At 37.9% G+C, this 25,502-nt stretch overlaps 1 long non-coding RNA gene across 1 annotated transcript; it reads left to right on the top strand.

Annotated features, from left to right (window-relative positions):
* The first annotated feature begins 829 nt into the window (after window positions 1-829).
* On the top strand, window positions 830-13,028 carry LOC125183526 (uncharacterized). The gene is made up of 3 exons (XR_007165685.2): window positions 830-881; window positions 10,312-10,362; window positions 12,898-13,028. It is a non-coding gene; the product is annotated as an uncharacterized lncRNA (long non-coding RNA).
* The last annotated feature ends 12,474 nt before the right edge of the window (window positions 13,029-25,502 follow it).

Below are 25,502 nucleotides of genomic sequence, written 5' to 3'. Positions count from 1 at the left end.
TTGAACCAATGGGAGGAAAGTGAATTTTGAAGCCAAATATCCCCTAAGGACACTGCAAGGAGCATCCAGACAGGCCTAGGCCAATAGCAGTTTAGGATATTATTGTTTGGGAATTATAACTTTACACCACAAAATGTCTGTTCTATTACTCATACAGTAATGCACTGCAGTTCTAAAAACAATTTTGGATCAATGGTCAATAAAAACCATCAAAAGGATGCAGAGGTGTATAATCAAGCTTTTATCTTGCTTTAGTAACATCTAGGCAATTAAAATTTCATGACATATATTAAGAGGTTTTTTTTTTGAGTTTATACTTAATGTAGAACTCTCTACAGTGAAATATTTGCCAGTGGCAATCTCTTTCATACTATATTAGCATATCCAATTCTTCCCTTGTGGGATGTTTCAGCATATAATATTAATTTGCCATTAGGTAATGTACTCATTTTAGCAATCTCCTGTGTTCTCATTAATTAAAACCTGGTACAATCACTTGTAGTCTATTCCTCTTTACTTTGCTTGCTTTGTTGTGTGTGTTTGTTTGTTTGTTTGTTTTATTTTTCCTTTTGTGTGTGTGTGTGTGTTTTTTGCTTTTTGTTTTTCTGCCTTGTCTATAGAGTGGTGCTGATTTTAGTAGAAAACCTCTATCAAAGCCTGCACCATATTTGACAGTCACTCTTGTATACAGCTTCAGGCAGGATGGTTCTTTTCTGTCTGCTAAGATGTAATTACATTACTTAACTCCGGTTTGCTCTAGGATTAGTTCTGGTGTCCATTTCTTCATAACCAAGGTTTTAAACCTATTTCAATTTTCTTTTTATCTCCTCAGAACTGGATGAGAAATTTCTACACAATTGCATTCTATCTGAAATTCTCAGGTGAGTTGTACACATTATGACCTGCTCACTTCACCATTATGTAGATAATTGTGAGCTGCTCTGGACTGTTACTTAAACCTTCAAGCATTTTCTGATTGAGAAAATTAGATAATAATGTGATTGGCGTGAATTTTTGGAGGATTGTCCTTCAAAAGATCTCACTAGATGTTGAGTTCTTATCCCTCAGGAGGAAAAAAAAAAAAAAAAGGAAACAAACAAACAAACAAAACAGCCCAAAACAAAGAGTCACTGTAATGAAAGTAACAAATAGAAAATGGTAGAGGAACAAAGATATAAAACCTGTGCCAACTCTCTGAGATTACAAACTACTATTCACTAGTTACTGCTAGCTGGGACGGAGATTCTGGTATTAAATACTATTGTGAGAATCTTGTTTAAGAGAGGTCAAGACAATTTGGAATATTTTACTAAAAACTTTTTTTTTTTTCCTAGATGTTAATGCTAACAACTGTATTCCTTTATATGTTTAATGGCTTATAAGTAGTGCTTATTTTGAGTTTGTTTGTTTGCTTTTCAATATTTTTTTTTTACTAAACTTTGTATCACAGTATAAAAGACTGAATGTACGATTTTAAATAGGAGATTTAATAGAATAAAACAGCGTTTTTAGAAAGGAAAATGACTATCAGAGAAATATGTAGTATTCATTCTACCAAGTTAGAATGCAAATTGTTTCAGATAGCTTTAGATTTTAAAATGTATGTGATTATTATCATAGCACTTTTTCCCCTTCAGGATGACTTTAAATACAGATTCTGGTAAACTGATATCAAATAGGCTGTTCCTCTTTATTAGAAAAGGAATCTTGAAGTTTACATGTTTATGACGGATAGATGGTTGCCTTGTGCTTCAGAGAGAAAATGTGGTAAAGCAAGTTACTGAGGGAGACAAAGAAAAATAGACTGGTTAAACTGATTTATCAACTGAAAGAAAACAAGGTGAGAGACCAGATAAGAGACAGATGTAGAATGAACGAAAACAAAGGAAAGTGGCGTCAAGGATTTTTAAAATAGTTGAGCCTGGAAAATCCAATACCCAGAGTCTGTATTCTTCTGATAAAGCAGACAAGGCTCTAGAAAAGAAGGGGAAAAAAATGTGAACAGGTAAAAAAGAAAATAGGAATATGCAGGGCAAGAGGCCCCCCTGAAATTAAAATTCAACTTGAAAAATTGAAAGCCAGAACATATCAAGGAGTTCAATGCAAAACACAGGCATCCAACAGTCAGATTAAAGCCTGGGAAGCAGTAATAGCAATATGCACTTTGGAGCAATTGTGAGCAAAATGCTAGCCATGAATTTGCAAGGTAATATGACAAAGGAGGGACATAAAATCCAAATAATGAACACAAGCTGCTAATCACAAAGTAGAGAGAAAACAGTTCTTTATCTGTATGGCTTTGCTACAACTGTATCTGGAATATTTCATTAATTATGGGTACCTTATGGCCAAGAATATATGCATGCTGTGAAAGGGGGACTGGGAATTGGGTTGATTTGGGCTGGCGTGAGGGACTGAGAGAGACAGACTTATGAGGAAAGATTAAAAAATACAGAATGCCTTAGACATGGCTGGGGAGACTGAAGTAACCAGGTACAAACTGTAGAAGGCATAAACGGTAGGAGCAGAAAGTATAATCCTTACAAGTCAACAGGAGCTTGTTATAATAATATCCAGACATCTAAGCGTCCTTTTAGAAAATTACCCAACTGGGATGTTACTATATAGACAGCAACACAAATTTTCTGCTTGTAGCCTTCAATCTAGTTCTTATTTCAGCTCCATTAAAAAACTAAACTCTCCCTGATCACCACTGGCAGGAAGTTCTTCACCACTAACAGAAATCTGGATATTAAAATAATAATAGTAATAAAAATATACATGTTTTTCAAGGAAAGGAGGAGATTTAGGGAGGAGGAAGACCTCAGGCACACAGAGATAAAGACAGCTCAGTATTTGTATGCATGAAAACTAAATCAGGAAGGTGTTTCCCTCAAGCAGTGTCCCACAGGAGGAGGTCCCATTCATCTCTGCAAGAACTGCTCAGCAAATATATCTGTGAGAGTTTGAATGAGGCTCTACAAAGTTGACCAGACTCAGTTCACCTTGAGAAATCATCCTGTGCCCTCTGCTCAACACAGCCTCTAGCCCAAAATACACAGGTTCTTGTTCAGGCTGTAGTGTAGTCATGTGAAGCAGCAAGATCACACTGGACTGTGAGCAATAGCATGCATTTCAGGTCAGTATTATTTTCCTGGAATTCAACTCTGCATATGAAATGGCTGCAGATTGTCTTTCTTGGGCTCCCTGGGGCTGAACATGCCTACACTATAGCCTGCAGCACAGAGCAGTGAGGAGGTGCTGAGATGGCTTTAGCACAGTCACTCCTGCTGCCACTGCAGTGTGGGCATCAGCACAGCATGCATTTGTTCACTGGATTGGTTCCCTGCTGACTGTATGGGAAGCTGAAGTAGGTCACCTGAGAGAAGGTAACAACAGCAAGACTGATCGAGTGTATTGTCTAGTGAATACAGTGGCAGAGACAGTCTCAGGAGAAAAAAAAAAAAAAAAAAAAAGAAAAAGACTTTTCCAATATATACCAGAATTTTCTGAAGTTCAGTTCTCATACAGGCTCTGCTTTCCTCCACAGTATCAACGAAAAAAAAAAAAAACAAAAAGGTTTGTATTTAGCCTCAAAATTTGCATTGTCTTTACATACAAGTACACGTTTAAAATTTTGTTTAACTGTTTAATGTCTGAGGGTCAGAACTGCTAAATTCCCTCAGCAGTGCTTCTGTATTAAAAAGGAAAAAAGAAAAAAAAAAAGGGAAGATTTCTGTGTATCCATGGCTAAACAACCACACACCATATCATCAATACCATGTCTCTGAGCAGCTGAGAATGACTGACATATTCTGGAATTTTAATGAAACCCATCAGGGAATATCTTATAGGTAAAACATCTGGAAATCAAAAATCCATGGAGTTGTGCAATAGTTGAGTGAGGGCTGCTTCAATTCTCATTTTTGTCACACCTTCTTTATGTATTTTTAAGCTCATTTCTACCTTTAAAGTTAGCTCTGCCAAGCCTGCTGTCACTGCAGTTTGGTTATTACCCATTCCCAGCTGATGCTATCAAGCTGACCTGTGGTGAGGCAAGGCTGTCAGAGTAAGCGGATTCCAATGTACAGTAGTTGAAATAATAAATGATAGGGGCTGTACACCAGAGAAAACTGTGATTATATCATCACTCCAGTGCCCATTAAGCTCAGCAATTTCTAGCTATTTGAAAAACTGAGATGTCATTTCTGCAACATGTAAGTGTTTTATTGAATGTAATAAAATCCACCATTTTAACAGTGATTGCTTCTGAGGGCCTGTTCACAGGACTCTTATCTAAATAAACATTTCATGAGGTTACTTACCTCTATCAGACTTTTAATTCATAATGTGAAGCTATATTGTTTTGGAAATGACAGGCGCTTGGTGACTCAGTTCCTTCTGTTTCTGCCAATAACCACAGCTTTGGGTCTTTATACCAGAATGGTGTCCAAAGCCCTGGGAAGTTCACAGGTGTCTGAATCTCTCACTTCTGGAAATCTTGCAAGGACCGTCTCTGAGAAGTTTCCACACTCTTCTGCCACTCTTTGGATGAGCAGAGAAGTGCAGTAAAACCATAATTTTAGCATTTCCACTCTTTTCCTTCTGCAACTCGGTAGCGTAGTTAACTGAATTGTATGAACCTGATAAAGGTTTGCATTTCATTTTAAGGCATTTTTTGGAAATGTTTTTTTTTTCCTAGACCAGTTCTTCCTCCATGAAATCCTAAAACAGGTCATTAGTTGTAAAAGTGAAATTCATCATTTTTACCAGAAAGTATCATACAGTCATGATAGAAACTGATTGGAAACTGATGGGAGGCTCTCCATGGATTTCATTGGCCTTTGCATCAGATCCTCAGAGAATCCAAAGACATCCTTCCTTTTTCACCAACTTCCACTTGAATTTTCTGTGATGGAAGTCAAAAAACAAACCTCAGAGCCCTCCTGAAGTGAGGGAATCCAGGATCAGCAGCCATGGAAAACATCACAGAATCATAGAATCATTGAATATCCTGAGCTGGAAGAGACCCACAAGGATCATTGAGTCCAAATCCTGGCTCCACACAGGACCACCCAAAAATTAGACCATAGATCTGAGAACATTGTCCAAAAGCTTCTTGAACTCCAGCAGGCTCGGTGCTGTGACCACTTCCCTGTTGGGCATGTTCCAGTGCCCAGCCACCCTCTGGGTGCAGAACCTTTCCCTAACACCCAGCCTGACCCTCCCCTGTCCCAGCCCCATGCCGTCCCCTCGGGTCCTGTCGCTGTCCCCAGAGAGCAGAGCTCAGCGCCTGCCCCTCCGCTCCCCTCGTGAGGGAGCTGCAGGCCGCCATGAGGCCTCCCCTCAGCCTGCTCTGCTCTGGGCTGAACAAACCAAGGGTCCTCAGCTGCTCCTCATATGTTTTGCCCTTTAGACCCTTCACCATCTTCATAGCCCTCCTTTAGAGGCTCTCGAACAATTTTATGTCTTTCTTACATTGTGGTGCCCAAAACCATATGCAATACTAAAGATGAGGCCACACCATATCTTTTAATATAAATTGTCATAGGGAGAAAATATAAAGCAACTCTTTCACCTTTGACCTATGGGGTGTTTAATGAACCAATGGAAAATATTGTCTCTAATTGGTGAAATGTGTGCAAGCATCTAAGAGCTCATGTCTGAGCTATGACTGAATTAACTGGAAATCTGGCTCAATGAAATGATGAAACAAAAATCCAGAGCAGAAAACAAACGTAAACCAGTCATAAACCAGAAACAGATGATACAAACGTTATGCAACATAACAGAATGAAAAGATGTGCAGACAGAATGCAGATGCAAAATACACTTACATCTTTTTAAAACCAATTAAATGGATGACAGAAATAATTCAATCAATGCTTGTAACTTACAAGGAAAAGATGCATATAAAAATGTTTTTCAGTGTTTGTGGGAGGGTAGATTTGCAAGCAGTGCCTGTGTGGCAGCATTAGTTTGTTCATCTGAAAATAAGGGATAATAATCCAGCCTTTAGCACTTTCAAATTTGAATCAAGATTTAGGGCTAAACCAGTGACTATTTATTAGTTGACATGTGTCTTCACTATCCCAAATAAATTCACAAAGGAAGAATGTAGATTACAGAAAGAAATTTTAAAAATAGATTGATCTCTTTCCTTCTACTGTTATTGACCTCAGCAGAGTTCAATTTATTCAATCTTAATGAGAAAGAAGAAAGCTGTTTTCTACTTTGTTGCTGAACACTCACATTTTTCACTTTAAAAAGTGATATGTGCCCATTATAAGAGATGCAATTTATTCTGATCTGTTAATCCTCACTGGATTATGGGATTCTTAGTTTCTATTCTTCTACACTGACCCATAACTATCATGGACTGAGCATGAAAATGCAACTGTTTCTTACACACTGATATTTAAATGACATTTTTGTGCATCTTGGCAAGGTTCTGATTTCCTTGAGTTGTTCTACGCTCAACACTATGATATGGCACTCATCCTAGGCTGTATGGAAAAGAAAAAAAAAAAAAGAAAAAAAAAAAAAGAAAAAAAAAAAGAAAAAAAAAAAGAAAAAAAAAAAAAGAAGCCTCAAACTCTTCTCCTTCTCCATTTTCTTGCACTAATCTGGTTAAAAAAAAAAAAAAAAAAAAAAAGTAACAGAAGTAATAGTAACATTAGCAGCCAGAAGATCCTGAGATCCCATCTTGTCTTTGTTATTCGCTGTTGATTTTCCACCTGAGTCCACAAGAATGGCCTAAAATGCTCACACTGCTGTTCTTAGCCCAGATCTTGTATGAAGACAGGCTGAGAGAGTTGGGGTTGTTCAGCCTGGAGAAGAGAAGGCTCTGAGGAGACCTTATAGCAGCCTTCCACTACCTAAACAGTGCCTGCAGGAAAGCTAGAGAGGGACTCTACGTCAGGGAGTGTAGTGATAGGACAAGGAGTAATAGTTTTAAATTAAAAGAGGTTAGATTTAGATTAGAAGAAATTCTTTACTCAGAGGGTGGTCAGGCACTGGAACAGGTTTATCAGAGAAGTTGTGGATGTCCCCTTCCTTGAAGTGTTCAAGGCCAGGTTGGATGGGGTTTTGAGCAAGCTGGTCTAATTTCCAACACAAACCATTCTATGATTCTATGATTATTTCAGAACATGAAACAACCTGAATGGCCATTTTGGTATATAGGAAGCCTTCCAATTTCTTAACATTCCTTTTATGTCAGGTTCTGGTCAGGATTTTCAGTCACGTGAGATGTTAGTACAGTCATCAGACAGTATACGTTTGTTATATGTTCTCTCTCTACCTGATCCACAGACAATAAGAATCTTCTATAGCATAGCTGGGATATGCTTTAGACAATATGGAAGAAACTTCTAGATGTTAATCTTCCTCAGCCAGTAACCAGGAGATTTGGGTGTCCTGGAAATGCTGAAATTGTGAACAAACCATGATGTACAGAGCATCCTAAAATACCCAATGCCAGTCTTGATATGGATCTTTTTCCATGCTTTGTTATTTCCAGTTTAGGCTTTGTTTCTTCTTTGTTGTCTTTATTTTATTCAAAAAAAGCTTCAATTTCCCTTCTTACATTCTCCCAAATAGCTGCATATAATTTGAATGCTGAAATATCTAAAGTTAGAATTTTTCAGCAAGAGAACAATACTGAATACCATATTTTATAAAAACCCAAGATAAACAGCTTCAAGATATGGTAGATTTAACCCTTCCTAAAGCCTAACTAAAAGCAAAACTTACACTGAGACATAAGAACAAGTAATAATTAGTGAAGTTTAGGTGATTAAACTTGCAATGACTTATTACTCCAGTAAACTATCGCACAAGTCCTAATGCACATGGAACTCCATTTCTTTATGTCAATAATTTGTAGCAGTAGAAAGTTAGGGAATGCCGTATTTATGTGGGTTGGAGATAATTTGCATCTAAAATGACAGATGTGACTCACAGTGAGTGACAGTTATGTATTAGATTGCATGTAATATTTTCAATGTCTCTTCCCTCTTGCACTACCAAAAATAATTACCACGGTATTATTGTCTCTAAAGAGAAATCCTGCTTCCTCCCCCATCCTGCCTTCTCGTCCTCCTCCTCCAGCTTTCATGTTAAAGTAATATTGAGAAATGTTTAAAATGTATCTTACCATTTATAAACACATTTGATTATGAAGAGCAGTGGAGGTAATGATGGCAAATTGTAACATAGCTATTCTATTACTTGTGTCTCACACATGCACAGAGAGACCACAACAAATGATCCTGTTTCCTGTTCCTTTCCAGGGCAATCTGTTTTGCCCCATCAAAATGACTCCGCATGCTTTAAATTTCTTGGGAGAACCATTGCCTCCCACCTTTTTGTCTGCAGCATATGCTTTGGTAGAGGAATCCTGCCAGAGGAAAAGTGAACATCTCAGCTCAAGTTCTGCATGCTCTTAGTACCAATGTGGACGTTATTTTCAGAAACCCCAGTAGCTTAATAATTTAAGCATTTCACCTTTTAGAACATTAGCCACGTGAGCACGCCTTGTTTATTGATAAATTCTGTGGATTATATGACAATGAGGCAAACGGATCTCCAGACAGAGTTTGAGCAGAAAACTAAATCATATTTCATTATGCTTTGCAGAAGAAATACCCTGAGTTAGACATAATACCCAACAGACCTATTCCTCTTTATTTGCCACCTGAAAAACCTGTTTGGTCCTGGGACATAGTTCTATGGGGGGTCATAAAGCCATGCCTCTGCCTGAGGACTCCAACTCTTCTCCATGACATAAACTAGCTTTCTTTATAAATAGAATCCACTCTTTGATTGTGACCTTGCTCATTTTAAGCAGTTTCTTGCTTTAACCTTCAAGTTTATAGTTGCTATTAACAAGTTTTTCCCTTGCTCTGTAGCTGGGATAGCCTTCTGTATCACTTGGAGGAAGCTGGCTCTTCCTATGATATCAGACTTTCATTCTCCCAAGGCAAAGGTAGGCACACTATGATTGTTCACAGGAAGGCACATCAGTGACATTCTCATGTCCTTCATACCAGGGTCATGGAGTGAGCCTCGGTGGAAGAAGATATATACTTTGTGAAATCAAACCAGTCTTTACACTTCGGAGACCAGTGTCCACAGTTATCACTCTGGAGTTTCTCATAGTATTTTCTGTCCTTTATATTCACTTGACTTGGGATTTAAGGAGAATGCCTGCTCTTTAAACACATCTGTGTTCAGACACCAGCATCCTTTAATGTCACTAAAAGAGCAGGCAGAAGGAGCAAAGACCAGACAGATTGATCCTCAGCTAATGGAAGATGTCATCTCCACTAAATAGATTTGCTCAGGTGACAGCCTTTCTGTTGCTTTCAGTGAAAGCCACAATACCATGGGTGATAGTTTCTTAGAGCTGAAGTACTGGATGTTATATATGGAAATGAATGACACTGTAATTGAAGGCGCTTTAAAACTAGTATCTGAGTCCTTCAGTCCTTGGCTGTATAAAATAACTTTTCCTTATGTGTTCCAGCCCATAAGTTGCAAGAAGCAAATGTACAGACCATGTATGTCAGTGGTCTTTCCTCCATAAGATCTTTTCACACCAATTCTGTTTTCTGGATTAAATCTAGAGTGACACCTTCTGTCAAGTAAATTGCAGCCTTGTAAAACAAATGAGTATAAGACAACCCTTCCTTCTCTTAACCTAACTTTAATGCTATTGAACTATCCACAAAGATTTCTACCTTTTAACAGCAGAGATCCTGAAATGCGGCATATAAAGTGATAGTCAGGGACTATATAAACTGGGAAGTAAAAAAAGAAAAATAATAGGCTACATTCAAAAGAGTCATGAGTTCTTTCAGATTTTTTTTTCTAGACTCTGTAAACTTACGTGCAGCATGTATAAACTTCAATAAATAAATTAAGCGGCTTATGTATGTTAAAACTGGCTTAATGTATATGTCGAAGAATTAGAAGACTACAGCAAAAGAGTCAATTAATGGGAGTCTATTCAAAGGCGCAAATGAAGATAGCTAACCTTAGTTACTTTACATAGCTTCATGACAAGTAAGTTACTGTGTAGATTCAATTTCGCTATGGATAAGTAGATGTCAAGAGATCTAAGTGAATCAAATTATATGGAAATTCAATATGTATAAAATGGCCAAACTATAACTTAAACATTAGCTCTGCCTTTGTCTCAGAACTGATTATTTCTAAACAAGTAACTCAGAAATTAATAACTAGTGTTTGTTGATTCTTCACTTGATCTTGTAGCTTACTGCGATACTTTTATATATATACTTTCAGGTGCTGGATTCCTCTACACAGCAAAGATGGAAAGAGCTGCTGTTTGGGCAGGTGGGACACTGTCACATGTCACTCTTCCATCACATGACACACAGCAGGAAAGCTGGAGGAGGAAATTCTCTTGAGCCTCCTAATATAATATATGTAATACCTGTAGTCTCTAGCTTCTCCATCTATCAAATTTATGATTGAGATTTGCTCTGCTCACAGTCTTACATCTTTTAATTTAGAACTGTGCTAGGTGAGAATGTCTCACTCAGAGATAATTCCTGACATCTGGAATGTGTTGCTATCCCTCTATTTGGTAGCAAGGATAACTGTCCTAACTTGAGACTTGGGAAAAAAAAAAAAGAAAAAAAATAGGAAATAGTGATTCAGTTATCTTGAATTAAGACATCCTGGGACAAATTTTGGGAAGGGCTATGGGCTCAGGAATTCTTGCCCTTTCCACTTGCTTTTCAGAACCTGGGGAGAATTCAAAGTTTTTGTTTGTTTGTTTGTTTTTCTTTGTTTTTCTTTTTTTTTTCTTTTTTTTTTTCTGCCCTGAGCAGTACACAGTATTACTGTTCTGGATGAGAACAGAGTCTGTGCCTGTGAATAGTCAGCAGCACATGCTTGAGGAAGAGATTAAAAACAAGATGAGGGAAGTCACTGTAATCTTAACCTTCTTTACCAATTGTCAAGGATTTCTTAAGACAGATTATCAATTTTTCTTTCAGTGCAAATTATTCCAATGGGAGCAAAAATTGTTCCATTCAAAATATAACCTGAATGCTAATGCAAAACTGGACTTCCCAAGTACGCCTGGAGACAGTCATAGCCAGCAAAATTTTAGTCAGAAAAATTCATCTTCCCCTCAGAAGATCCTGATTCATCAAAACTAACACTTTTTCTAACAGAAGCTTATGATTTTTTTTATTGTTTTTCCTCTCTGTCTAGAAATGTATTCTAGACATTGTTAAAATAATATTCCCCAGGAGAAAAAAAAAAAGAAAAAAATAATAATAATTTGTTTTCTGTTTCAAAACAAGGTTTGGGGGTAGGGGAATTTTGGTGTTATTGCTACTTTGTTAAGCTATCTAAAACTGAAATAGTTTAATGTTAAAAATTACAATAAAACCTTTTGATGGATAAACAACAGATTTCCTTTCAATTTTCTTCTGATGAATTTTTGAAAATTAGATCTTTGGCTTAATATAAAACATGACTTTTTTCATCTGTGAAAATTTTTCAGAAGATAGAAAAAAATATTTCTCCTGCAGCTATAATCAAGAAGCTTATATATGTCTTTGTGTAATAGTTCCTTCCTTTATGCTTCTTTGATTCTGTTCTTCTCTGTTCTAAATGCAGACCCTCTCCATATAGTATATCTGAGTCCTAAAAAATATGTGTGTTTCAAGTTTTCAAAGCTAAGTGGGTGGTTTAGTCATGAAAGGAGTCAGTTTTCTTCAGCTGTCTAAAAATAAGCCTGGTCTAAGCAAATTTTTAAAGCTGTTTCTTTAGTTAGTGGAAAATGAGTATCAGCTGTACTGGGTGTTGGTTCAAAAGCAGTATCTAAGATGGATGGGATAAATTACCTTGAAGACTTGCCTACAGGGTGACTATACAGTAAGCCAGGCAACTAGCTCAGACTGGATGAACAACTTTTAGATATCTAAATTTATATGAGATTAATGCCTACCCCCTTCACAGTGAAATTACTGAAAACCTGGGGGATTTATTAGCAGAGTTCAAGTTAACTTTGACTTAGTAATGGTAAATTCCTAAACAATTTAAGATTTTTTCTGCCTTTTATTTTTAATATTTGATATTGTTTCTCACTGGAGTAAAATATATATATATATATATTCCTAAATCATTTTATTTTATTTCAATATTACCAAGCAAACCTGAGTGAGCTGTCACACCAGTATCAGAGAAACATATGAGAGAAAAGGAGGCAAACATTGTTATCTGCATTTTATGGAAGAGATGATGAGAGCATACAGAGATGAAGTGATGCTCCAGGCTTTATAAACCTTTCAGAAATTATTGATAAAAATGCTATTTTGATAGTAAGATGTTATAAACAGAAGCTGAAAATAAGTAGTAGCACAGAAAATATACTTCCATACAGCTATATAAAGACCTATAACTGAAGAGTTTGTAGGATCTTTTTTTTTTAGCACTGCTTATTTTCTGATCTCCTAAATATGTATACTTTTAAACACATTTCTGTAGAGGTTTATGTCAAAACACCAAGTAGCATAATTCTTAATAAATGCAAGCCTGGTTTTCTCATTTCTTCTAAGCTCACCAATATAATGGGAAAAAAAAAAAAAAAAACTTCAGTAGAGAAATCAAGCGTCTGTAATGTACAGCCAAGTCAAAAGTAGCAACAATACTGCATTAAATGCTACTTTATGTTCATCTGCGTCTAAGCTGTCAACCTTTCAGTCTCCATTCTTTGAAAGGGAGCACAAGAACTGTCATTTAATAGTCAAGGGATATTAACAATGAAAGAACTACCATTTAAATAAAAATAAGAGTTGTGAAACTGATGTTGCAGCTACCTGATCTCCAGTTTTGTTTTGTTTCATATGGCAGGCAATGTTTCATTCAGCAACTCCAAAACAGATACAGTCGGTAAAATTCAACCTGTCTTGTCTTTGGACCTCCGGAAAGAAACCTGTGGACAGACCAGGTAGATGGCAGGCTGCCCCAGATGACTGACGCAAGGCAAGCGCTGGCTTTAGCATGTCTTTATTTGACAGCTGATCCAATATAACAGCACCTCAGTGGGCTGTCAGTCTTTTTTATATCTCTACTCTCTCGATTATAACATCACATCCCACTTAGCACTCCAAATTCACAGTCATTGCGGACACCAACAAAGCCTAGGCAGTCAGCTAAAAGGATATAACCATCTCTTTGGTATTATTAGCTGTCAAAGTTCTGAAACATTGTCATCTTGTGGCAAGCTGAGGACATAACAAGGGGAATAACCACTTCTCCAGACCATTTCTCTGGCCCTGGAACCAACCCGCAAGCCTGTGGAGATTTCAGGTGCAAAGCATAAGTGTGAATTGCTGCAGAGGAGTTCTCATTTGTACCGCAACATGAGCAGAATGAGATGAAACAAGTCACAGAAGACTTGCGTGGAAGATCAAGTCTTTAACCTGTAGTGAGTGCTGTGTTTTGGATATCCCAGTATAGCATTACTTGTGAAATACAGAATGATTCTGCCATGAGACCCATTTACTTGCTTTTTCACCAACCTGAGGAAGTACTAGGAGTTTGCATATTTATAATTGCTGCCTGGTTACATATTTAATTAATAAAAATTAGATTTGACAGAGGTTAAAATGTGAGTTATTGCAACATCATCCTAATAACTGCTTTAAGATACAAACTTTTTTTTTTTTTTCTCCTACAAGATCTTTGCCATCTCTGGTTTTTACTTTCACATCCCTTCTTCCAGGGCTTCTGAAGGACATACTTAACTCAGCACAGTTCTTCCCAGAGACTACACTGTATGCACTCATTATCCAAGAGAACAGTGTGTCACCTTATCTTGAGTCATCAATGAGTCAGAGTTTTAGCTTGATAAGGACTTCAAGACTCAGAGCCATAGTTTTCTACACAAAGCTCCTGGAACATACAAAGTAAAAAGAAAGAAGTGCTACAAAAATGTTCACTTTACATACACACCTATAGCTATGATCAACCTAAGGACACGTATCATGGTAGATGTCGACACATCTGAGCCCATAGAGAGGGAAATATTCAGAAAGGCTCAGCTATATATCAACTATATATAGATCTGAGAGTGAAGGTGATCTGAATTTGGCAAATTTGAAGGCCCACGTAGATATGTCACCAGGTGTCTTCACTGCCTAAGACAACCCAGACTCCAGCAGCATGTGTTTCTGCCTTCCCCCATTCCTAGCTCTTTGAAAACGTACTTGTACCAGAAAACAGTGATCCTACAAGCTCTTTCATCTGGAACCAGTTAAGTTATTTACACTAGAAATGATCTGACAGAATCACATCTGCCTTAAAAGAAATACATGAAGGTTTACCCTTCCCTGAGGAGTCAAGCCCAAGGCCAACTGGTTCATTTTGTAATATAAAAGTAGAATTACCATTTTTATATGTCACCTGATGGTAGACTGTGGATGGAAGCCTCATGGAAGAAGCTAATGATAGCCTCAGGATATATTAAAAACAAACAAACAGACAAAAAAAAAAAAACACCAAACAAACAAAAAAACTTATTTTGCTGAAAGGAGGTAATAAGAGCCACCACTACAAATAATGTCAAATCATGAGCTGAGCAATATCAGTAGAGAGAGTTTAAGTGTACATTGCAAGCAAATGGATAACTGTTTTTTTCAGTGGAGATACATGCAGGTAGATGTAAGCATAAACAGAGACATACAGTAATATCCCATACACAAAACACAGCACAGAGTCAAAGAATGCTGGTTGTTGGTTGACCCTGACCTGAAAGAAGCCAGGAGAGCTTTGTAGGGGAAATGCACACTGGAAAGCAAAATAAAAGGGAATCGTATGACAGAAAGCTATCTGCTTTTTGATTTCTACTGATTTGGGGAGGCAGGTTTTCATGTATGGTTTCTATTAATAAACACTATCAAATCAGAGAAATATTGTCTCCCTCAAAAGATTTTCTCCCAGTAGAAACAACCTGCACAAGCTTAAGTATTTGTAATATAGCCTAAAGGCTAGGACTGCAAAAGGGAGAAAAAGACCACATCCAGGCTCATGTATGAAGGCCACTAACCTGCCTGTAGGGAGTGTGGGGCTACAGTTCTGCACTGACCACCCTCAGATCTGGAGTTCCTGGGATTTATTTCCCAGACACACAGCTCTTACTTGGATTGGGTAGGCTGCGTTATTCTGCGGGACAGAACATGCCTGACTGAGAATGGCATTAGAACTGAGCAGTCAGGTTAATATCTTGCCTGGAATAAAATCTAGTGCAAAAGTATCTGTTAGAAAAAAATCCCTTGAATAAACTGAAGCAGTCACAGTAACTGCACCAGTTCAGTGCTGCACAATACAGCTGTGACATTTTAAATCCTATGTTGCATTTTCTAAAACCATATTTTCTATTCCTTGCAGCTACAGCCTAAGGAATAAAAGATAGCAGTCAGCTGAGAGGCAACATTAAAGCAGAAGTATGTCTCAAATCCCATCTTTCCATGGGATTTATTGAATATAAATAGACTAGTGGGAACAGTAACCCAGGTGCCCCAAGCACTCCTGTATCATGTTTATTATCTGGCCTGATGCACATTTATTTATTCCACATAAAACAGAAGCTTTAACGGAGGGAATGAGAACATCCTCACTCTCCCCACAGTAGTTAATCCCAGGTTCAAATCATTTCAGAAAGATGAGGGAAGTGAAATCTTCCACATCATCACCATCAAGTCTGAGTTATAATTAGGAGGTGAATGATTAAAACAGGAATGAGAGGGAGAGACAGCACTTGTCAGCACTTCCAGAGATGCCTCATGTGAAGCCCAGTACAATAAACAGCATTAGAGCATGCTTACATATCGTCACAGAGGGAAGCTAGTCAATCTGTGAATCTACCTCAGACCTTTAGGCATCTAGAGAGCTTTACTGTCCCAGTGTTCAGCACTTGTCCCCTTTAGATATCACCAGTGTGCAGCAGCAGCCAAGCAAGACTACAACTCCAAATGTTGGACTTAACCATTTCAAGCACCAGTGAGGGTGGGCTGTCGGCTCCAGTTGCTTTGGGTATAAAAGAGCCCAATTTCTGGAAGAGTGAGAGCGCATGACATACCACCGCTGCCCCTCTGCAGCCCTACAGGGGACTGGCATTTCCCCTCCAGCAGTGCAAAATCGTACAGTGGATCCTTTGCTATCATGGCTTTAGCATTGCATGCTAAAACCTTTTAGCATTGTATCTTGTGTGTTTGTGTATGAGAAGGTGGATATTTTATACTGTGACAGACAAATCCCTAGTGTAAAGTCTGTCAAGACCAATAAGGTTTCACCATGGAGGAATTTGACCTACTACTATAATTCAAGGAGTTTCGGGACTAAGAGGGAGAAAAGGAGAATGCATTCCCTGCTTAAAGGATGGTCTAGGTCTTATTTTTCCAATTTTTTATTTATTTATTTTACACCCAGGAGAGTCACACTCCTATAAATGCTGTCTCATGTATTTTGAAGCATAAAAGGTGACTGGCCCCTACTTAAATGAATGAAAACGATGTTCCTTTCTAATCAGATTTTAAAAGAGATCACTAATCAGCAATTTTTGAGTGAGGAACAGTAGCCAGATAATCCATATCCTGTGATACCTTCACCTTCTCATTTATCTTCTCACTGCCATTGTTCACATGGTTATTTAGCCGATTAGATCCTGAAATGTTGGGCTGGCATTTATTCAAGCTATGTAAGCAGTTTTATGCAGACCAAGGGAAAACACCTAAACAGTACCAAAGTGAAGAGCAGATGTCTGCAGTTTATTTTCCTTGATTGAATTTTAATAGAATTTACATGAGGTCCTTTTTGTGTTCAAGTTATCACATTAGGGAGCCTGGGCTCTTGGTGAAGAATGACAGACACTTGAAAAATTTGTCTAATATTTGCAGAGGACAAAGATTCCAGATCCAAGCATGAAAAACAGTGGAGTGGAGTTCACTCTTCCAAGACTTAAAAAAGGACACTGTGGATTGCTTTTGTGTAAAGTTCACAGTTGGCAGCCTTAACAAATAGCTCATCTGATGCAGCACATTCAACTTCTGTATTAAACCCTTTCTTTCTTTCTTTCTTTCTTTTTTTTTTTAATAGCCTCTAAACTGTCTTAGCTAAATATATTTAAGGGTTAATACTTGGCTTTGCTTGGAGGCAAATTGTAATGTCATTTATTTTAATCAATTTTGTTCAACAGCTGTCAGCCACCATAGTCACACAGAGTCCTGCCAGTTAGAATACAAGCTCTCCACCTCCTTCCTAACTCTTCTTCCACTATTTTCCCAAGACATTAGAAGATACAAACCCTTATCATCTTCAGTGATCTTGTGTTGGAAGGAAGGCTGAGAGGTCAGGACTATATGAATGATCCTGTCATTCCTCTGGAGAATCGTGCTACCTACCAGTAGTAAAGGAAGGGTTCTTCCCTTCCTTCCTTTGAGAAAAAGCTGCTATTACGGACCTGAAAGATGGCTGCTTTCCTTGCTGCTCCAGCAATTACCGAAGTAGACTTGGTGTCTGGAGTCTTTCAAAGGCAGTATGTCAAATGATATTTTACTTTCCAGGTTAGAAGTTAAGCACATAAGTGTAAACTGAGCAAAAGCCAAGAGATGCTACCTTTAAAGCAGGCAAAATGCCATTTGTCAGCTGTGCTCAGCCTCTCCAGGAGGCAGTGGTTTCTGGCTTATTTTCAGCTCAGAGTCCTGTGGGATTCAGAAACTGGAAAGCATCAATATCTCCTCCTTGTGCTGGCCCTGCTGCGTACCATTCATGTCTGTCTGGCACCCTGCGGTACCGATCCATGATGGTGACAGCCTCCACAGCTGACAGATGTGTGCTTCTAAAGTCTGATCTTACAGGGCGGGTGCGCAGGGTGGAGAAGTTTCACAGGGCAAATCCAGTATGAATCAAGGGAAGCAAACATACTGGCATATAAGCATTGTGTATTCCCATAGCATGCTGCTTTCTGGACTGTAGAATGTAAGAGGAGACCTTCTTCAACAGCCATGTGCTATGGTGAATCTGTTCTGTCAAATGGGCAATTTCTAAACGTCTGGTCTTAATTTTATCTCTGGCCGTAGTGCTTTCATGCAGTACACTAGAGTGTCAGCTCCAGTGCCTTTTGTATTGCTGTGGAAGCAGACACAGAATAAGTGCAGGTTCCACAGTCACTCTTGTTCCACAAACAATACAAGACAGTAGATTACGGACCTTACTGGAGTCCCTTCTTCAGCTGCTGTCAAGGGAAGAAATTGTACTACCACCCCACTGCCTGCACCTGCAGGGCAATTCACATTCCTCTTCTCCAAACCATCACGTTCTGCCCCCAGTGACAACATTTTTCGAGGTGAGTGAAGACGAGTACTTCTAGGGACACATAGGAATGACACAGGGAACAACAATGAACCTGCCTGATATTATGTGGCTGAAGCCATTTTCTAGAGGAGTGGCCAAGGCTGTCCAAAGGGGAATGCAACAATTACAGGTGACTTTACCTCACCAGCCTCCAGACTCTGTCTTTCTGCCTCTTTCAGTTGTTCTGATCTTTTGCAGGCACATCTATCATTTCCTATCATTTCATACAGGGAGAAACAGGTGCATTTGAGGACAAGGAAAAGAAGACAAGTAAAAGAGCTACTATTTTGTTTGTTCAGGGTCCAGAACAACTTTCATTCACCCTGGCCCTAGTGGGCTCCCTAAAATCATATTAATTCAAGTTAGAGTAATCCATCAACTTTTCCATTAAAACTTATTTACCAGCTTATGCAAGCCATTGTAATTCAAATTTTTTCCCCTCCTCATCTCAGACAGAGCTTTTCCACTTAAGTACCTGTTCAGGAAAGAGCTTTTACTTTCATGCATATGTATATTTATGTGTATATGAACATATAAATATGAAAATGCAGAAGCATCTTGATGACATTAGTCATCATGCTTCTTATCCATGAGTGGTTATTAAAAAAAGGCTTTTAGGAGAATCTCTAACCTTATGAAATGCTGTGTTATAATATATTTCACACTGACTAGTTTACAGGTATCCTGATACAGTGGCAATCAAGAAATTAATGACTACAGATAAATTACACTCAGTTAAGAGAGGATGAGTACATTTGAGACTGAACTCTCTTCCGGACTCCCAGGGAAAAATTGGCCCCATCCCAAGACAACTTTATTCTAGTCAAATATAGTGATGAGCAGGAGAAAAGAAACGTCATAAGCACAGTTTGCATATGGGTAACAGTGACACAAATAAATGGACTTGCCCAAGATCACACAGGAAGACAGGGACAAAGTTGGTAATTGAACCCAAATGTCCTGAATGATAGCCCATTTGCCTGAATAATATATATATATACATATATATATATGAATATATATATTAATTCTGTGCTGTCTTTAATTCTTTTCACTTCATTTAGACATTATGGTGGAAGCTGCCTTACAGAAACGTAAAATGGATGGAAAGCAAGAGTCAAGAATTTCTCGGACACAAAAGTCAACAAAACAAGAGATTTTCACTTTCTCCAGGGTATATACTGATTTGTCTGCTATCTTCACCATTAGTACGTGACACTGCTTTGATAGCTTCCCTATTCAGTTAGATCATTTTTGTAACTGATAATGTTACTGTGAAAAGCAGACTGCTGCTGAATTAAAGATTAAGTCAAAACTAAGCCCTTAGTCAGTCTGAATGTGTGTATTATTCAAGGATCCTGTTTATTATCACGGTAACTCTGCATTGTAATGCCCATAAAGATTAAAAATAAACTAGTCAAAGCAATGAGCTTACTGTAAATTATATTCCCAGAAGGGATGAGTCTGAATTGTCATAACCAGAATAGCCTACCTCAATCATTTTGAAAAAGTCTATGTTATAAAACAGGGTGATCTATGCACATTTTATAAAGCTAAATTTCACCTAATGTTTTTCTCTGTAAATTCAAGACCTGGCAACACATAAACGTTCCCACGCTTTCTTCATTAACAGTAGGGAGAGACAGATTTTTCTTTTTCAACTCCCAGTCCAGCTGAAGCCTAGCACTGGAGTAGGAGAGCAGAGAGAGGAAAGAAACAAACAGCCCCGCAACCCTGCAAAAAGATTTCTGCCTGTTGTGTGCAGAGCACTAACCTTAAAGCACAGCTGGTTAAAGAAACAGTTTATTGTCCTGTCAGTGGGCAGGAAAATTTATCTGACTGCTATCCTCTACATCCACTGACTTTCCCAGCAGATGCAGTATTAAAGGCTTCACTAGCCTGGAGAAAACCCAGGCTCCAGCCACAAACCAGGGGGGCCCTATGACCTTTTGCACCTGGATCCTCCAATTAAGTAGTTACCTACATGTAAGTTAGTCACTTCATTGATAGCAGAATCAACTCACCCAAACTAGATGTCTCAAGTATGTCAACATAAACCTGTCCTGAAACTGCTTCTCTTGCCGTTAAGCAGAAGAGGACTTTTTGGCAGCTTGCTCAGCTGAGAAGGAGTAAAGCCAATCTGATGAATCAGTGTCCAGTCCTTTCTTCAGTGTTAGTAAGCTATGTGTCACTTCCACTGCAAAAATAAGAATAGGATTTTCAGAGAAACAGCTAAGCCATCATGTTAAATCCTGTCATAAATAGCACCTAAAAGGAAAAAAGGAAAAAAAAAAACAGCAAAGAAATTTATTATATGAAAAATACAATTATTGACTAAAATTTTAGAATGGAGAAATACCCCTAGATCTTCTGTATTGAAATATATATATACATATACTTTTGACTATCAAAGATTTATGGTAATAATCTATAGGAAGGCAATGGAAGGAGGCATGATATATTCCTTGAGCTCTCCAGTGCTCTTTCCAGATGAAATTGGCTGCTATGGATCACACCTATAACAGTTTAGGAGTGAACAAACTGTTTTAAAACATAAAACAACCCCAAGGACTTTTAAAATAAATAAAATAAAATAAAATAAAATAAAATAAAATAAAATAAAATAAAATAAAATAAAATAAAATAAAATATTAAGCTGTTTCATGAAATAATAAGAACAGACATGAAAAAGTCTAACATTTTTAAAAGAGACTAGTGTCTCCAAAATACCATAACTTCAATCAAACGTCATGGTGAGGAAAACAGTTTCTTGGGGCCTGGATCTGTGACCTTCCATCCCAGTGTGTCTACCCTCATCAGCTCCTGTCTTTGGTATGCAAATATTCTGCATTGCTGCAGTATGTCAAGCAGCTATTCACAGGACAACTTGCTCGCATTATTTTAGTTGCTATATATTTACACCCAATTGCCTGGTAGCCCTCATTTTGTTTACACTCTCCAGTATTGATTTTATCAGTTGCTCATACATACGTAAAGGCTATTTTAGTACAAGGCCGTTTAAAACCTTTCTAGCCAATCAGTGCCAGTGAGATGTCACAATTTACAGGCACACAGGAGACACGACAGTTTTACCATCTGGATCTGAGTCAAGAAACGGAAATATTTTATCCTAGTTCAAATAAGAAATAAACACTGACACAATGATAATTATTTCTAAATCTTGGTCATCTCCTTTAAATGCATTCTCTGCCTTTTGGAGACTCAGAAATGCAGCTGTGGTACCTCCACTCTGAGGAAGGAATATGGTCCACTCTGATCCACTCTGAGTTTGATCCCAGCTGCCCTACTAGCATTTCCCAGAGCTCAAAATGCAAAAGAAAATTGTGGGAAAAAAAACCTTGGGAACACACCACCAAGGAAAGGATAGGTTTAGCCCCCACCCTTGTCCCCTCTAAAAACAAAAGTTGCAAGACTGTGTACAGCCTCAGACTAATGTTGAATAAAGAGCAGCGGCAAATGTTGCTGTTCTCCATTAACATGAAGCTTTAAAACCATCAAAACTATTTGAGATTTCTTTTGAAGACATTACATTTTTCAGTGAGAAAAAAACAAACCTCAAACCATTTGTTAAAGGTCAAGCCATTTTGTCTGCCATTTTCAAAACAAAATAGCTTTTGCTTCTGACTGACACTTGCCCAGATATTTACCTTTACTTAAAGTATGTATATATATATATTTCTCAAATTAACCCTGATGAAATACTTTTAAACTTTTTTATTTAAGAGGATAAGAAACCTCCCTCTCAAGGAAATCATTTTGGGTCAATGTGAATGGGATTTTTTTCAGTCAGTGAACTGAAAAATCAATTACTCCAACAGGCACTGCTATGAGCAAGGGCAATGTGAGACCAAAAGGCAAATTGGGAAAGAACTCACTGATCCTGCCATAACACTTTTCAATATAGTGCCACCCATCTTTTTTCCAACACACTCTCTGTTAAGATTTCCAGCTGAGTCACATCTCTTGCCCAAATCTTTCTCAGGCTTGTGGGAAGAAAAAAAAAAAAAAAATGACAAGGAAAAAGAGAGCAGCTGAGTTCTACTTCTGCAGCTGGAAGCTGTGAAGAATTTCAATACATCAATACCTTTTCATGATTTGGTTAATTTAGAAGATATTTCGAGAAAACATCCTATTAGTGTCCCCTCAAATCCCAGGTAGAGCAGGCAGGGGAGGAGAGGCATTAAAATAGTCTTCCTAGAATCAAGACACAAATGTTAGGACCAGAGAACTCTCACTCATTATTTTCTATGATTCTTAAGATACCATTTCATTTCTTATTTCAGGAACTTTATTTGCATTCTCTGCTTTCTCTGAAGTCAGTATTTTATTCTCTAAACACTTCATTTTTAACCATATTTAAATTCTTCTTCAGATGTTTACCTTCCCCCCCCCCCCTTCTTTTTTCATCTTGTTTACTGTAACTGGCTTAGGAAGCATTTAAAGGATATAATGCATAGCCTCAAGACACTTGATATGTAATTGTACTTAATTATACTCCTGCAGAAAAACAGAAACTTTGTTAACTTGAGAGTTCTCCCAACAGCAACACAGACCAGTTCTTTGGCTAAAAATGTGTCAAAATACAGGTGCAGATACTGATTTTGTTAATTAATGAGATCTTCAGTTTTCTTTTTCTACACACAAGGGCAAATGATAGTAATCACGATTCTCATCAAACCTAAGATCCAATCTCTCACACAGCAGGTCACCTAGTTCTGTGTGCACCAATATATTTTGTTATTAAAAATGTTTTGATATTTGAGGAAAAAAATCTATATCTAATTTCATTTTCTCACTTCTCTTTATTGCCCTGTTTCTCTACAACAAAGGTTAGCTTGGTTTGAGTATAGCTGAAGTAGACTGAGAAAGTGTAGGCATCTGTGCATGGAAAGTGATCACACAAAGGTTGCCATATGGGTGTGGGGCATAAATATATGATCAGCATCATGTTTGACCACCCGTGACTTCCATTCCTGGGTGACTTTACAAATAGCTTAACTGGCGACATCCTGTGGCGAGATTTTTAAGTAGTCTTCTTTAACAGTCCTGCTGAAGATAAACGTAATTTTAGATTCAGGTACCAAAATTAGATGATCCAGTTCTCACTTGGGAACAGTATTTTCTTGGTGCCAAGAAGACTTTCAGTTTCCAAGTCTGAACTAATTTTTGGATTCTGATTAAAAATAAATAAATAAATAAATCTAAGGCTGTTGGACAACCTTTATTGAAAAGGAAAAGTAAATGAATTTTTATTTAATTGAGGATCAATGCCTTTTGCCTTTAAGCAACACTACTTAAAAGTCACTCTGTTCCCTGAAAATAATGTGCTTTTTATTGCTTGGTGTAACTCCAAGGCTTGCTGTAACTACAAATAACAGAAAAAAATGAAAAACTATTTCTGATTCTTTCTAGTTTGTTTACTTCTGCATTTGTATGCATTCTGTGTATCTTCAGTTTCATTATTCTCCATGTTTCTGTGATTCTTTCTCACTGCAACAGCAGAAAGAAAATCGTGACTGTAAAGCCCCAAGAATTTTCAGAGCAATCATAGAGTAGGAATTTTATCTGACACTGCTTTTAACTTTTTTTTTTTAATAAATGAATATATTTCAAGTTGATAGTGTCCCTTTAAATCCTTCTACTCTGATAATCTGTATTTCTGATTATCATGTGCATAAGTACTAGGGTGAATTTTTCAAAGCAGAACCTCATTTTCTTATTTTCTGCAAAGCTTTGCAACATACATTTTTAAGTTTTTTTCCACTGATGTTGAGATGAGGATTTATATGACATTTCTAAGTTCTGAAAGTGATTTGATTTTCCTCTTCAAACATGCCACATACCTTGTCTTCCTTCAAACATTCTCTTTCGTGGCCCAATTCAGCAAAGGCATTTAAGCACAAGCTTAATCATCAGGCAAATCAAGTACATAACCATATTAAGTTAATACAAACACATACCTTAAAGCTAATACCTAAATATGTGACCATTCTATCTGCTCGTCTTCAAATAACTAGCAGTCCGAGTATTTTTAGAAAGGCTTCCTCATTTCACTTAATTAAAGTATTTATATTTCTATGTTCTTTCAGATCCCACAAAAGCCAAAACTATCTTTATGAAACTATTGTCTTGACTCATCTCAAAATAAAAATATATCTTTGGTGTTTTTGACAACAAGATCTTTTTCCTTCCATTTGATAAAGCGATCTTCATACTGAAAGCTGTAAAACTGCAAGGTACCAGTGTTTAACAGGTTTGAATTCATCACCCTTAGTAATTCAGGCTGAGAATTTTTCCAACAGAGTCCTTCTCTGCTGGAAAACACTACTTCATGGTTGAAAAATGCTGGTTTTGCAAGTCCCCTTCTCCCCTCCTGCCATGACAGGCCCCAGCAGTACCCAGCCCTGCACCATGCCAATGGACCATGATGAGAAGGAATGAATGCAAGAGGAAGCACCTGCCATGGTTGGTGATGGTGAACAGGACTAAGAGATAAGATTAAAAAACATCTGGGGAACCAGCTGTATTTCCAGTAGCCAGCTGGACTGGACATCCTGCAGCACTGTTCTGGTTTCATTGAAGCAGCCCTTAATGGTATTAATTTCATAGAATCAAAGAATCATAGAGTATTGAAGTTGGAAGGGACCCACAAGGATCATCGAGTCGAACTCATGGGTCCCCAGAGGACCACCCAAAAAATCAGACCATGTGTCTGAAGGCATTGTCCAAATGCTTCTTGAACTCCCGCAGACTCAGTGATGTGACCACTGCCCTGGGGAGCCTGTTCCAGTGCTCAACCATCCTCTCAGTGAAAAACCTTTTCCTGATACCCAGTCTGAGCCTCCCCTTTCGCAGGTTCAAGCTGTTCCCTCGGGTTCTGTCACTGGTCACCAGAGAGAAGAAATCAACACCCGCCCCTCTACTGTCCCTCATGAGGAAGTTGTAGACCATGATGAGGTCTCGCCTCAATTTCCTCATTCTTTTGTTTTGTTTTGTTTTGTCAGGATCACTGAAAACATCTTCCACACTAAATTTTTATTTGGAACTTTGATACCAGTTTCTTTAATTTCTGTTGAAATTAT

This window comes from Anser cygnoides, chromosome 2 (genome assembly GCF_040182565.1).
Source record: "Anser cygnoides isolate HZ-2024a breed goose chromosome 2, Taihu_goose_T2T_genome, whole genome shotgun sequence".
Taxonomy (NCBI): domain Eukaryota; kingdom Metazoa; phylum Chordata; class Aves; order Anseriformes; family Anatidae; genus Anser; species Anser cygnoides.
The sequence above is the reverse complement of the archived record's forward strand: the minus strand, read 5'-3'. Positions and strand labels throughout refer to the sequence as shown.